Here is a 15448-nt window from a genome sequence, read left to right on the forward strand (position 1 = left end):
TTATGTCTTATGTTGGTGTGTAACAATTTGTGTAGTGTTCCAGAATGCCATAGAAAAAGGGTCTTCAGACTTTCATAGTGTAGACCTTGCATCCTATGGACTGCCTCCCTTTCCAATCACATGGTCTACCTCTCCTCTCAGTGGTGGTTAAATAAGAGCCCTGTGGTGACCACAGCAAGTGCTTACTGGGGAAATATTTAGTATGCTTCGAATTCAGTTTAGCACCTGGAAACAGATCCAGCACCATGTGACTAACCTGCTTTCTGCCTACACCCAGAAAATTCTCCCTGGACCACCGTTTGAGACACTGCTTTAGCAACTGTAGGGATTTGGGGGAATAGGGAACAAAAAGTTTGTCCTCCAATTTTGAGGTAGAAAGTCTGTCACATTAGCAAACTTCCCCCCACGATGTCACCCAATGCATTTAAGTAGTGATGTCATGACATTGTTAGGCATAAAGAAAATCCATTTTTTGAGCATTGCCTGTATCTAAGGTTTTGAATCTTAATGTTAGTCTTTGTTGTGTTTATGAACTGTTAGAAAAACAAATTTGCCTTATCCCCACAGGCAGTCTCCTGCTCCAGAATTCAGAATGCGGGGGGTTGATGTGTCTGGCAAAGTGTGTTCTGGTGAGGCTGATGGAAGGAATGTTAGACATCATGTAGACTGCACCTTAGTAGACCTATGTGTGGAATACCGAAGATGATCTTTCACTGTTAGCACTGAGTAATTGATACACACGCTACAGTTCAGTTTCTAAAATACAAGGTATAGTTACAAAACAGCTAACTCTTAAATATTCCTATTTCTGCCTTCTTTGCAGATAACGTCATATGCAGATTAAGATGAAACATTCCAGTGTTGGGATGCAATAGTGTCTCTTACTGGGAAGGATGTCTTTTACCTCGCCTGTAACTTGGAAGTCATGTTAATGTGTTACGTGCAAATGCATGGTAATTTTTGTAATATGTACTTTGTAACAGATTGTATTCAGTCAATATTTTATATCTTTATATAGAGAATGTGATCAGTTTTAGTTTAGTAACTTAGTATTATTTTATTGAGCTCATTTTCTGTAACCCAGTATATTAAGAATGCAAAATGGATGATACTGAGCCTTTCCTAAGCTGACTTAGCAGTAGTCAGTCTATTTGCTTAGCTCACTACCACCATTAGTCATACTACTTGTTACACCTAGGAATACGTGAGTGTTGCTATAGATTGTCCAGTGGTGTGATGTTTGACTAATTAGGGAGTCCAATGCCAAGTTAAGTTATTCTGTTTCCTATTTCTTGCATTGTTTAACTGTGTGCCTGAGAGACTCTTGGCCATTCCTCGATTCTTGTCCAGTGCTGAATAGCCATTGCCTTGGCATCACAAGTGTCTAATTACAAAAGAGGTATGCTTTATCTTAACTAGGAAAGAGGAGATAAGAGAATTCCTTGTTAAAGGGGGCACTTGCTGAATGACTAATCTTGTCTACTTCCCCCTCCAAAACCAACAGTCAGATTTAATAACATGATGTGCTACTGCAAAATTAGTTACCAGTGCTGTTTACAACCCACCAGTGCCAAAGAGATAATACAAATGGCACCATCACAAAATGCTGAGATCTTTCTGGTCTCCTGCACAGCAGTGGCCTTGTTCATCCTCGTCTAGATTTATATCAGAGATGAGGAATACCATAACTTAATCCTGCAGTTAAATTCCACAAATTGTAGCTTTAATGGTCACTAAATTACTAATTTTAAGGAGTCCTGCTACTGAGCAGATCAGATTTTGACCTACCTTAAAATTACTACAGTTTATAAATTGCTTTATATTCTGAGTATCTTTTTAATATCCAAAGTCAAACCCACCACAATAGCCTCTGTGTTGAACTCCTGTGCTGCCTCTAAAGCAGCTATCATTTCGTAGAGCTGCTCGTCTTCCTACTCATCTCTTCTGATCTTTGTCCACAATGTAGGAAGCAAAAGCAGCAGCCTTACTTACGTCTGCTTTGTCAGAAACACAGGTGTAGTGAGTCCTTTCTTGCTAAATGGATGAATACAAAATTAGTAGGGAAGGAAATGTAAATGTATAAATTTTGCCTTTTCCATAGAGAAGAGATGGTAAGGCATTTCAGTATTGCCAGAGAAAAATGTCAAGCCATGTTACTTAAATCTTTCAATATATTGAGCGAGACTGGTTTACTGAAGAAGTGACCATAAATGGACCAGAAATAATATTATAAGCTTCAGTTAAGGCATTAGAATGAATGCTTTAAAATACCTTACTATCCTTTTTTTTTCCAGCCCCAGTGTTTTTTGTTTGTATAGTGCAGCTAAGCACCTCTGTGCACTTTTAGGGTTCTCAAATGGTCTCAGTTACAATAGCATTCTTGGACATTGGACATAGCACATTTTGAAGTGCTGCTAGGAAAAACAGTTGCATAACATTTCAGTGAATTTCATCTGAGGTCAGTACTGTGATCTAAACTGCAATAGTATTTATAACCAGTATTAGGAAAAAACTGTGAAAGCTGATATATATATATATTGCAAGTGACAAGTACATACTTAACCCTGGTACTTAACCTTTGTTGGGGGACTGCTCCCTTCCTGTAGTCCTTACTTAAGCCAACTTCTGTTTGGAATAAAAAGATACTATGCAGTTAGTGCAGATAGCGTAGGTTGAGCTCTACCTGTGGAATTGTCATGAGTAAAGCTACAATTTAGTCATGGAGGTTATGGTAGTCACGGATTCCGTGACTTAACCGGACCTCTGTTACTTCATCCACTTCAGCTGTCAGCAGCTGAAGCCAGAGCTGGAGGCAGGACGGTGCCCCTGCCCTGCAACTGGGGCTGGATGGCTGGAACCAGTACCCTGCAGCCCCTGTCCTGCGGCTTGGAGTGGGGGCTGGAGCCAGGCTGTGAGCCTCTGTCCAGAATCTGAAGCAAGCACTGGAGCAGGAGCTGTGCACTCCCCATGGCTGCGCCCCCTGCTGCATCCCAGCCCTGCGGCTGCAGTGGGGATCATGCTGCAGAGGGAGCTGTGCGCCCCCCTCGCAGTGTCCCAGGGCTGTGCACCATTCCCCTCCCCCCACTGCAGCTGTGGGTTGGCAGGGGTTGCAGCTGCACATCCCTGTCCCATAGCTGTGGCCAACTCCAGAATGGGGGCTGCGTGCCCCCCATGACTGCACCCCTTATTGCACCCCAGCCTCATGGCTTCTGCTGGGGCTGCAGTAGGGACCATACTGCAGCTGGGGCTATGCGCCCCTGCCCAGCAACTGCAGTGGGGGCCATGTGCCCACCTCGCGGCTTCCCAGGGCTACAGCTGGGGCTTGGCAGGGGCTGCAGCTGGTGCCGTGCACCTCCGTCCTGCAGCTGTGGCCAGCTTTGGAGTTGGGGCTGCGTGCGCCCTGTGGCTATGCCCCTGTTGCAGCCACTGGAACCAGAGCTGTTTCCCCTGCAATGGCAGGGGGCTCGGCCTGTTGGTCTCCCCCTCCGCCAACTCCATTCCTTCCCCCAACTTAACCCTGACCCCAGTTATTTTCAGTGAAGTCACAGGCAGGTCATGGGCGCCGTGAATTTTTGTTTATTGCCTGTGACTTGTCTGTGATTCTGTTATGGTTATTTTTAGCAAAAATCTTAGCCTTACTTATGAGAGATCTTGGGTTTTGGGGGTAATATGTATTCATTGAACAGCTAGCTTTTTTCAATAGAGCATTATGGTTAGTTATTGAGTAAGTTGTTTTAAATTATTGATTCTAATGAGGAAATGTTCTATTGGGGGGGGGAAGAAGTGTAAATTCTTGGGATTTGCTATCTTAATTAATTGAATTTTATATGGTTGCTAATTGCTTCCACACATACACTCCTTGTGAGGGAGAAGTCCTGTGTGCCTGACAACTCTGAGGATCTCTGCTCTTCTCCACTTGGTTTTTGATGCTCCTGATTGCAACTGACGTTCATTTATACAACAACTTGATGGGAAACCTCAAAAAAAAAAAACCCATTCTTTCTCAAACCTCTTCTTCTTTTTTTTTTTTGCCTGAAGCTAATCCAGACTGGAGGAAGAGAGACTTGGAGTCCGAGGTAGATGTCATACTCTAGACTCAAGCATTATCACTGGCCCACTGAGCTGGCCACAATGGTTTTATTTTCTTTATTAGAAGTAATTTTACAATTATTTTAGGAGTCAGAGTACTAATACACTTGCAGTGCTTTATATTTGGCTACTAAAGGGGCTATTTCTTTGTATACAAACATCTTAAATTGCTGTATTCAGATTCTGTATTGTCATTAGGCAAGACTATATTAATAAAAATATCAAAATATACAGTGGATCTTCATTGAATTCCTTCTGTAGTCTAACCAGGAATCATTAAATAGCATGATGGGTTTGGTGTTCTAGTTTCTCTTTCCCAGTCCAGTTTGTTGGACTCATGTAAGTGAAGAGTGATATATTGATGGAACTGCACACAAATATGGGAATTAAATAAAACCTGCACAGCACTGAATTACAGTCTATACAGCACACTTTTCATGCAGGTAATCCTGAGCTTGCAGAACTGTATGTATTATGTGATGCTCTTCCCCTTCCAGCAACCACTTACAACTTCCCGTGGCCCCTATTGTTAACTTATTGCAGAATGCAGCAGCCCACTTTAATTCAGGCAGAGTGAGTTACAGCAGGGTGCCCTGGGACTGTTGACTCTCACCTAGGAATACGTGTATTATTTTGGGACCTGGCTACCAATAGACTGCTTCTCTCTCTATGCAGTGATTTGTGCAAATCAAAAGCACTAAAGCGAACTACACGATTGAAAAGTTATTGAGTTAGTGGCAGAACATTTCATGTGAGTGATTCTTGATTTTATGAACTGAAGAACATTCTCACTCACAGCTTGATTTGAAAGAGCCCAAATTCCCACTTAGAAGGATAGGTACTGTGTGCAGCTAAATGTCTAATGCACAATGGGACAAGGGGGGTGAGGTGATATCTTCCATTGGACCAGCTTCTGTTGGTGAGGGGGACAAGCTTTTGAGCTACGCAGATCTCTTCTTCAGGTCTGGGAAAGATACTTACGTGTCACAAGGTGAAACAGATTGCTTAGCATAAGTAGTAAACACTTTTTAAGGTAAGAGCTCTGTGTAGCTGAAAACCTTGTCTTTTACTAACACAGGTTGGTCCAATAAAAGATATTATCTTACCCCCTTTTTCCCTAATATCCTGGGATCAACATGGCTATACCAACACTGCAAACAACAGAGAATTATATGTAATTTTGACGTGTGAAATGGAAACTCAACAAAATGAAGAAAGAGGATGTAACGCTGACGTGTATTTCCTGAGCAAATGCAAGAAACCTAATCCTCGAGCACAGCGCCCCTCCCCCCTGCAGCTGCAGGAGTTTGGGTATGGGAGGGGACTCAGGGCTGAGGCAGGGGGTTGGGGTGCAGAATAGGTGGTGCTTACCTTGGGGGCGGGGAGGCTCCCCGGAAGCTGCCAGCATGTCTGGTTCCTATCTGCGGAGCGGGCGGGGACAGTGCGTGGAGCCCCCCTTGGCCCTGCCTCTACCTAGCCACTTCCGGGAGCACCATAAGGAGCCCGCCAGCCCCTCTCCTCCACCCAGCACCAGCAGGAGTCCCAGACCACACACCACCACCCCTCAGCACCCGCAGTGCCCCCAGGCTGCACCTCCCCTCCCCCAGAGCACCCATGGTACTCCTGGGCTGCTGCCCCGCCCCCCAGAGCAACCAAGTTGCAGTCAGGAGTATATAGTAAAAGTCATGGACAGGTCACGGGCCATGAATTTTTCTTTACTGCCCATGACTGTCCATGACTTTTTACTACAAATACCCGTGACTAAAATGTAACCTTAGCTATGACAGGGTACTTTTCCCAGACCAGAAAATGATCTGTGTAGCTCAAAAGCTTTTTTCACCATCAGAAGAATAAGATATTATCTTACGCACTTTTTGTCTCTATCGTCCTGGGACCAGCACAGCTACAACAGTACTGCACAGTGGAGCAGATTTCTGCTGCACTCTAGCTCTGCCCTTTTTTAGCTGCTGTACTGCCTGCTAACCTGGGATGGGAAGCCTTCTAGGGTGCCTATGTTCTTCTTCGAGTGCTTGCTCATATCGATTGCAATTAGGAGTGTGCGCGCCGCGTGCACGTTCATCAGAAGATTTTTACCCTAGCAACACTCGGTGGGTCTGCTGGGTCACCCCCTGGAGTGGCGCCATTATGACACCGGATATATACCCCTGCCGACCCAACGGCCCTTCAGTTCCTTCTTACCGCCTGTGACGGTCGTTGGAACAGTGAAGTGCAGCTTTGCTGATCTCCACATCCCTAGCTACTCATAGTTCTTTGCTGTTTACTGTGTGTGTAGTTCGAGTTCTTGTAGTTATAGCTAGTATTAGTTAGTTAGTGTATATAGTTTAAGGGGGGATCGGGGATTAGCCCCTTTCCTCCACCCCAATGCGGGCCCATGCCCAAGGCACCAGGATTCAAACCATGCTCGGCGTGCCAAAAGCCGATGCCAATAGGGGATCCCCATGACTCCTGCCTCAAGTGCCTAGGGGAATCCCACCTTGCTGATAAGTGCCACATCTGCAAGTCGTTTAAACCAAGGACGAAGAAGGAGCAGGACTTTCGATTGAAACAGCTCCTCATGGAGTCGGCACTTAGTCCCGCAGCATCGGTACTAAGCGCTCAACAGACTGCTTCTGTAAGGAGCACCCCTCCGGCCCCAGACCGCTTTGGTACTGAGGAGGAGTCCCGGCACCGACATCTTCTCGGCACCGCTCCCTATCCCCGAGACCCAGGAAGCAACATAGTGCTCCAACTTTAGCTCCACGGAAGGAGCGCTTTTCCAAGATGGTTCGTCCAGCACTATCATCTGCCGCGGCACCGTCGACTGTGGCACCGCAGATTGCGACTCCGCCAAGCGCAGCGCCGTCGATTCTGGTCCCACAAGGGCCATTGAGTCCGGTGCCTGACAGCTCTCCAGCTCATGCTGTGTTTGAGCTTGCCCTCCCTTCTACACCGGAGACCTTCTCCACGGCAAGAGAGCTCATCGCAATGACGGAGTCAACACGGCCCCAACCCCCAGCACCGCTGGTTCGGGTCATACAATCCATCGGCAAGCCGGCCCTAGTAAGGCCACCTTCCATTGGTCCACCAGAGAGACGTCGTTCAAGATCACGGTCTCGCAGATGCTCTCGATCGCGCCATTCCCGCTCCTGGCGCTGCTCGCAGTCCCAGCACCGCTCTCCATTGCGGTACTGGTCGCACTCGTGGCACCATTCGACATCTCGTTCGCTGGACAGATACTCCTGGTACCGATCCGACTCACGGCACTGATCTCAGCACCGTGTATCCTGCAGTCGCTCCAGACGAAGGGACTCAAGATCTCATTCGATCTCCCGGCACCAGTACGGTAGAAGGTCCCGGTCTCGCTCGCGGTACCATTATAGCTCCTAATACCACTCACCGGTACCGCCCCAGGCTCGAGCGTCGAGAACAGTGGTGCCCTCCCAGGGTCTATCAGCATCGCCGTGCAATCGGTCTCATTGCAGGCTGGTAGCGTATCCTACCATCAGGAGCGTGACTCTGACATCCCCAGCCACATATTTCCAGAGAGACAGAGCCACGAGCAAGGGCCTCATCACTGGTCCTTTTGGACACTGTGGGCATATCACCAATCCCAAGGTGCACCATCAGTGGCTCAACGGTTGGTCCCGTCAGAACACCAGGTACCAGAGGCGACAATAAGCCACCACCCCCACCTGCCATGGGCACGGATGAGGCTCCAGTACCATCTGCAGTCACCGAGGTTCCACCTGATTCAGATGACACCCCTCAAGTACAGGAGCCACCACAGGACCTCCCGGGCCTCTCCTCTTCCTCCTCACCTGATGAGGCGGTGGCGGGGACATCCTCCTCAGGCCCTTCACCAATTGATCTCAGGGCCTATCAAGACCTTTTGAGGGAAGTGGCTCAGAATATGAACTTACAGGTGGCGGAGGTCCCTGAAATAGAGGACCCAGTTGTGGACATCCTATCGGCTGATGCACCTACTAGAGTGGCTCTTCCATTCGTCCGCACCATACAGGCTAATGTGTATACCATTTGGTAAGCCCCAGCTTCAATTCCACCTACAGCAAGGGGAGTAGAGAGGAAATATATGGTCCCCTCAAAGGGGTATGAATATCTCTACACTCATCCACCTCCTTGCTCTCTAGTTGTCCAGTCGGTGAACAAAAGGGGGCATCATGGCCAGCAAGCCCCGGCTTCTAAGTTGAAGGAGGCTAGGCGTCTGGACCTCCTAGGCCACAAAATATACTCAGCTGGGGGCCTCCAACTTAGGGTGGCAAACCAACAAGCCCTCCTACGTAGGTATAACTTTAACACTTTGGTGTCCTTGGGGATGTTTACGGAGCTTCTTCCCCAGGAGTCCCATCAAGAATTCACGGCCCTACTTGAGGAGGGTATAAAAGTAGCAAGAACCTCCCTCCAAGCCTCTCTGGATGCAGCGGACTCTGCAGCCAGAACTCTGGCATCAAGATTGACGATGAGGCGTATCTCCTGGCTCCAGGTTTCAGGCCTTGCCCCTGAATTGCAACAAACTATTCAGCATTTTCCCTTCGAAGGCCAGGGCCTTTTCTCAGGGTACATCTTCACTACCAGCCATATCGGCGGGTAGCAATCTATTTCTCAAGGATCGAGATATTGCGTCTCATCTAGACGTGATATATCGATCCCCGAATGAGCTCCTGTAGACTCCGGAACTCCACCAACACGAACTGCAGTAGCGGAGTCGACAGGGGGAGCCACGGACGTCGATCTCGCACCGTGAGGACGGTAGGTAACTCGATCTAAGCTACTTCGACTTCAGCTACGCTATTCACGTAGCTGAAGTTGCATATCTTAGATCAATTTTTTCCCCTCAATGTAGACCAGCCCTCAGACAAGACTGACCCCAGGTTGCAAAGTCTGAAGGACAATTGCCTTATAATGCGCTCACTGGGTATGCATATGCCAGTGACCCAATACAGGACCTTCCAGCCCCAGCCACACCGTCCTTATGCCCAGCCTAGGCTATGTCAGAACGTTACCAGAAGGCGTCGCAGGGGGAATCGCCGGAGACAATCTGGCCCTCAAGGAGCTCAAAATCAGGTGCTCCCTAAACCACTAGCGGGGCCCAAGCAGAACTTTTGATGGGACGCCTGAGGATGGCCCACCAGTTACCCTACCGGATGCTTCTCCTCCTTTTTTCCGTCGCCTCTCCCAATTCCTCCCTGCTTGCTCCCAGCTAACTTCAGATCCTTGGGTCCTGCGCACAGTGGAAAGGGGATACCACCTCCAGTTTTCTTCAACCCCGCCTTCCCACCCTCCCCACCCATCGTTCTTCAGGGACCCTTCTCACAAGCAATTCCTCTTACAAGAGGTCCAGTTGCTCCTAGCCATGGGAGCCACAGAGGAGGTGCCAGAGGACATGAGAGGCAAGGGTTCTATTCCCGCTACTTCTTAATCCCCAAGGCAAAGAGAGGGTCTACGACTGATCCTAGACCTGCGAGAACTCAACAAATTCTTGACAAAATTGAAGTTCCGCATGGTAACCCTGGGGACCATTATCTCGTCCCTGGATCCGGGAGACTGGTATGCCACCTTCGATATGAAGGACGCGTATTTCCACATCGCAGTCTACCCACCACACAGATGGTACCTCCGTTTTGTGGTTAACCATCAACGCTTTCAGTTCACTGTACTTCCGTTTGGCCTTTCTGCAGCTCCGCGTGTCTTCACAAAATGCATGGCTGTAGTCACCGCCTCACTCCGGCGGCATTGGGTACACATCTACCCGTATCTCGATGATTGGCTCATTCGAGGGACTTCCCAGTTGCAAGTATCACAGCACCTGCACATCGTTACAGACCTCTTCGGGAGCCTGGGCCTCATGATCAACACAGAAAAGTCTACTCTGACACTCACACAGAGAATAGACTTTATCAGAGCGGTTCTGGACTCCAATCTGGCCAAAGCCTGCCTCCCGCAGTCGCGTTTTCAAGTAATGGCTTCAATAATCCAAAGTCTTCAAACCTTCCCAACAAAGTCGGTGTGCACCTACCTCAGCCTAGTAGGTCACGTGGCCTCCTGCACCTTCATGACCAAGTATGCCAGGCTACGCCTCCGTCCCTTCCAAACCTGGCTTGCTTCAATATACCAACCACACAGACACAGCCTGGACTCAGTGCTCACTATCCCCAGGAAGGTTCTGGGCTCCCTAACCTGATGGCTAGACCCCACTCTAGTCTGTGCAGGGATGCCATTCCACCCACCACAACCCTCAATGGCCCTGACAACGGATGCGTCATCTCTGGGTTGGGGTGCTCACCTCGGAGGCTTTCGCACTCAAGGCCTCTGGTTGTCCCAAGAACTGGCCTTAAACATCAATATGCGGGAGCTGAGATCAGTCCGTCTAGCATGCCAGGTGTTTCGAGACCATCTCCAAGGCCATTGTGTGTCAGTATTCACGGACAACACAACGGCCATGTTTTACATAAACAAGCAGGGCGGAGCATGCTCCTCCTTCCTTTGTCAAGAACCCGTCTACCTCTGGAACTTTTGCATAGCCCACTCGATCGAATTGGTAGCGTCTTTTCTCCCAGGAGTCCAGAAGACTCTGGCGGATCACCTCAGCTGATCCTCCCTGTCTCACAAGTGGTCGATTCATCCGGACGTCATCCCTTCTGTTTTCCGGAAGTGGGGATTTCCCCACGTAGACTTCTTTGCCTCCCAAAAGAACTGGAAATGCCAGGTGTTCTGCTTCTTCCAGGGACGCTCCCCGGGTTCCCACTCAGACGCGTTCCTGATCCCGTGGAAAAGGCACCTACTTTATGCCTTCCAACCATTTCCGCTCATCCACAGAGTCCTACTCAAGTTCCGCAGGGACAGCGCCCACCTGATCCTGATTGCTCCAGCGTGGCCGAGGCAGCACTGGTACACCATGTTGTTTGACGTCTCAGTGGCAGACCCGATCCCCCTGCCACTCTGGCCGGACCTCATCACACAGGATTTGGGCAGGCTTCACCATCCGGACCTGTAGTCCCTTCATCTCACAGCATGGTTGCTGCGTGGTTGAGCCAGTCTGAGTTGCATTGCTCTGCCTTGGTCCAACAGGTGCTCTTGGGCAGTAGGAAGCCTTCCACTAGGATGACATACCTCGCCAAGTGGAAGCGTTTCTTCTTCTGGTGCGCTCAGCGTAACTCAGTCCCCAGGCAGGTATCTGTTCCTACTGTCCTGGACTACCTCTGGTCCCTGAAAGAACAGGGCCGAGTGGTCTCTTCCATAAAGGTGCATCTGGCAGCCATCTCCACCTTCCACCCAGGGGAAAATGACCGATCAATCTTCTCTCACCCTATAGTTTCAAGGTTCCTCAAGGAATTGGAGCGTTTGTACCCTCAAGTCATACGCCCGACCCCTACCTGGGATCTAAATCTGGTGCTAACCAAGCTTATGGGCGCTCCTTTCGAGCCACTAGCCACCTGCTCGCTGCTGTACCTTCCTGGAAGACAGCCTTCCTTGTCGCTATTACTTCGGCGAGACAAGTATCTGAGCTGCGGGCTTTGACAGCGGACCCCCCCGTATACGGTATACCATAAGGACAAGGTACAGCTGTGACCACACTCCTCTTTCCTCCCTAAGGTGGTGTCCGCCTTTCATGTCAATCAAGGCATGTTCCTCCCAGTCTTCTTCCCGAAGCCGCACCCATCACATTGTGAACAAAAGCTACATACCCTGGATGTCCACAGGGCTCTCGCCTTTTATATCAGGAGAACCGAACCCTTCCAAAGGTCACCTCAGCTCTTTGTAGCTGTCGCAGACCAGATGAAAGGCCTACTGGTCTCTTCCCAATCAATTTCATCTTGGGTGACATCCTGCATCCGCACGTGCTATGAATTGGTTCACGTTCCGGCTAGCCACCTCATTTCCCATTCTACTCGGGTGCAAGCTTCATCTGCCGCCTTCCTGGCCCATGTTCCCATCCAGGAAATATGTCGGGCAGCTACCTGGTCATCATCGATTCACACCTTTGCCTCACGTTACACATTAGTTCAACAGTCCAGAGATGATGCAGCATTTGGCTCAGCGGTTTTGCATTCTGCAACATCTCACTCCGACCCCACTGCCTAGGTAAGGCTTGGGAATCACCTAACTGGAATCGATATGAGCAAGCGCTCGAAGAAAAGACGGTTACTCATCTTTGTAACTGTTGTTTTTCGAGATGTGTTGCTCATATCCATTCCAAACCTGTCCTCCTTCCCCTCTGTTGGAGTAGCCGGCAAGAAGGAACTGAAGGGCCGTTGGGTCGGCAGGGGTATATATCCAGCGCCATAACGGCGCCACTCCAGGGGCCGACCCAGCTGACACACCGAGTGTTGCTAGGGTAAAAATCTTCTGACGAACGTGCATGCGGCACGCGCGCACACCTAATTGGAATGAATATGAGCAACAGATCTCGAAGAACAACAGTTACAAAGGTGAGTAACCATCTTTTTTTTCTTTATTTCTTTATTTGCAGTGAAAGCAATTTGATCATTAGAAACATAGCTGGGTTTGCGATGACCGGGAGAACAGCATGGTGACTTACCTGTGTGATCTGAAGGTTGTTGATCTCTCGAGATATCTAGATGTACTTACGTGTAGTGTTGTGGAGGAGCCGCTGGTTATGCTTCACGTAGGTACCAGTGACATAGGGAAGGATAGGAGGGAAGTCCTGGAGGCCAAATTTAGGCTGCTAGGTGAGAGATTGAAGTTCAGGACCTCCATGGTAGCATTCTCTGAAATGCTTCCAGTTCCATGCACAAGGGCCAGTTAGATCAGCAGAACTGCAGAGTCTCAATGCATGGATGAGATGATGGTGTATGGAGGAGGAGTTTAGATTTATTAGGAACTGGGGAACCTTGGGAAAGGGGGAGCCAATACAGGAACAATGGGCTCCACTTAAACCAAAATGGAACCCGATTGCTCGCACTTAAAAAGGTCGTAGAGCAGTTTTTAAACTAAGGGCTGGGGGAAAGCTTACAGGTGCGGAGGAGCACATGGTTTGGACATCCCTTAGGGGAAGATCTATTTAAAGATAATCTCTATGTCCTGGTGAGGAGCAGAGGATGGAAAATGATAAATTACAGGCACGGTCTGATCAGAAATAGTCAAATAAAAAAGAGTTCTATTCAATTACATTTGTGTAATTGCAGACAGCTAACAGGAGACAAATTTTTAAAGTACTTACATACCAATGCTAGAAGTATAAGTAGTAGAATGGGTGAACTGACGTGCCTTGTATTTAAATGAGGATATTGATGTAATAGGCATCACAGAAACTTGGTGGAATGAGGATTAGCAGTAGAATATAGTAATACCAGGGTACAAAATATAGCAGGAGGACAGAACAGATTGTGTTGGTAGGGGAATGGCATTATATGTGAAAGAAAAAGCATGGAATCAAATGAAGTAAAAATCATAAATGAATCAAACTGTTTCATAGAATCTCTATGGATAGTAATTCCGTGGTCTAATAATAAGAATATAGCAGTAGGGATATATTACCGACCACATGACCAGGATGGTGATAGTAACTGTGGCCTGGGCTACACTAGCGGGGGTGGGAGGTTGAACTAAGATACACAACTTCAGCTACACTATTCGCGTAGCTGAAGTCGAAGTATCTTAGTTTGACTTACCTAGCCGTCCGCATGGCGGCGAGTCAACTGCTGCAGCTCCCCCGTCGACTCCACTTACTCCTCCTGCCCAGGGATTCCATCGATTCAGGGACTGATTTGTCGCATCTAGATGAGACGCAATACATCGAGCACTACCCGCCAATCTGGCGGGTAGTATAGATGCATCCTGTGAAATGCTCAGGGAGATTAGAGGGGCTATTAAAATAATTGAAATTCCGCATTATTGAGTTTATCTCCATGTTGACTGGGTACATGTCACCTCAGGATGGGATGCAGAGGTGAAGTTTCTTGACACCTTAAATGACTGCTTCTTGGAGCAGCTGGTCCTGGAACCTACTAGAGTAGAGGCAATTCTTGATTTAAACCTAAGTGGAGCAGAGGATCTGGTTCAAGAGGTGAATATAGCTGGACTGCTTGGTAATAGTGACCATAATATAATTAAATTTAATATCCCTGTGGCAGGAAAAACACCACAGTGGCCCAACACTAGCGTTTAATTTCAGAAAGGGGAACTACCCAAAAATGAAGAGGTTAGTTAAAGGGTACAGTGCCAAAAGTGAAATCTCTGTAAGCTTCATGGAAACTTTTTAAAGACACCATAATAAACAAATGTATACCCCAAATTAAAAAACATAGTAATAGAACCAAAAAAGAGCCACCGTAGCTAAACAACGAAGTAAAAGAAGCGGTGAGAAGCAAAACGGCATCCTTTAAAAAGTGGAAGTTAAATCCTAGTGAGGAAAATAGAAAGGAGCATAAACACTGGCAAATGAAGTGTAAAAATACAATTAGGAAGGCTAAAAAAGAATTTGAGGAACAGTTAGCCAAAGACTCAAAAAGTCATCGCAATTTTTTGAAGTACATCAGAAGCAGGAAGCCTACTAAACAACCAGTGGGGCCACTGGACGATCAAGGTGCTAAAGGAGCACTCAATGATAAGGCCATTGCGGAGAAACTAAATGAATTCTTTGCATCAGTCTTCGTGGCTGAGGATGTGAGGGAGATTCCCAAACCTGAGCTGTTCTTTTTAGGTGACAGATCTGAGGAACTGTCCCAGATTAAGGTGTCATTGGAGGAGGTTTTGGAACAAATTGATAAATTAAACAGCAATAAGTCACCAGGACCAGATGGTATTCATCCAAGAGTTCTGAAGGAACTCAAATGCGAAATTGCAGAACTACTAACTGTAGTCCGTAACTTTATCATTTAAATCAGCTTCTATACCAGATGACTAGAGGATAGCTAATGTAATGCCAATTTTTAAAAAGGGCTCCAGAGGTGATCACGGCAATTACAGGCCTGTAAGTCTAACTTCAGTACCACACAAGTTGGTTGAAACTATGATAAGGAACAATATTGTCAGCCATATAGATGAACATAATTTGTTGAGGAAGAGTCAACATGGTTTTAGTAAAGGGAAATCATGGCTCACCAATCTACTAGAATTCTTTAAGGGGGGTCAGCAAGTATGTGGACCAAGTGATCCGGTGGATATAGTGAACTTAGATTTTCAGAAAGCGGTTGACAAGGTCCCTCACCAAAGGCTCTTAGGCAAAGTAAGCTGCCACGGGATAAAAGGGAAGGTGCTCTTATGGATTGGCAACTGGTTAAAAGATAGGAAACAAAGGATGGGTATAAATGGTCAGTTTTCAGCATAGAGAGAGGTAAACAGTGGTGTCCCCCAGGGATCTGTTCTGAGACCAGTCCTA

The 15448-nt window shown here is 47.7% G+C and overlaps 1 protein-coding gene across 4 annotated transcripts in view; it reads left to right on the forward strand.

Moving 5' to 3' along the window:
• The window catches only part of SEPTIN2 (septin 2), a 58941-nt gene extending 54621 nt beyond the window's left edge, over positions 1-4320 (forward strand). For 3 of the 4 annotated variants that reach the window (XM_050965618.1, XM_050965616.1, XM_050965617.1), the window contains one exon: positions 824-4320. The gene's annotated coding sequence lies outside the window, so the exon portion shown is untranslated. The remainder of the gene's footprint in view (positions 1-823) is intronic. The other variant, XR_007775985.1, reaches the window with a different exon arrangement.
• The last annotated feature ends 11128 nt before the right edge of the window (positions 4321-15448 follow it).

The sequence above is a fragment of the Gopherus flavomarginatus genome, chromosome 8 (genome assembly GCF_025201925.1).
Source record: "Gopherus flavomarginatus isolate rGopFla2 chromosome 8, rGopFla2.mat.asm, whole genome shotgun sequence".
NCBI lineage: Eukaryota > Metazoa > Chordata > Testudines > Testudinidae > Gopherus > Gopherus flavomarginatus.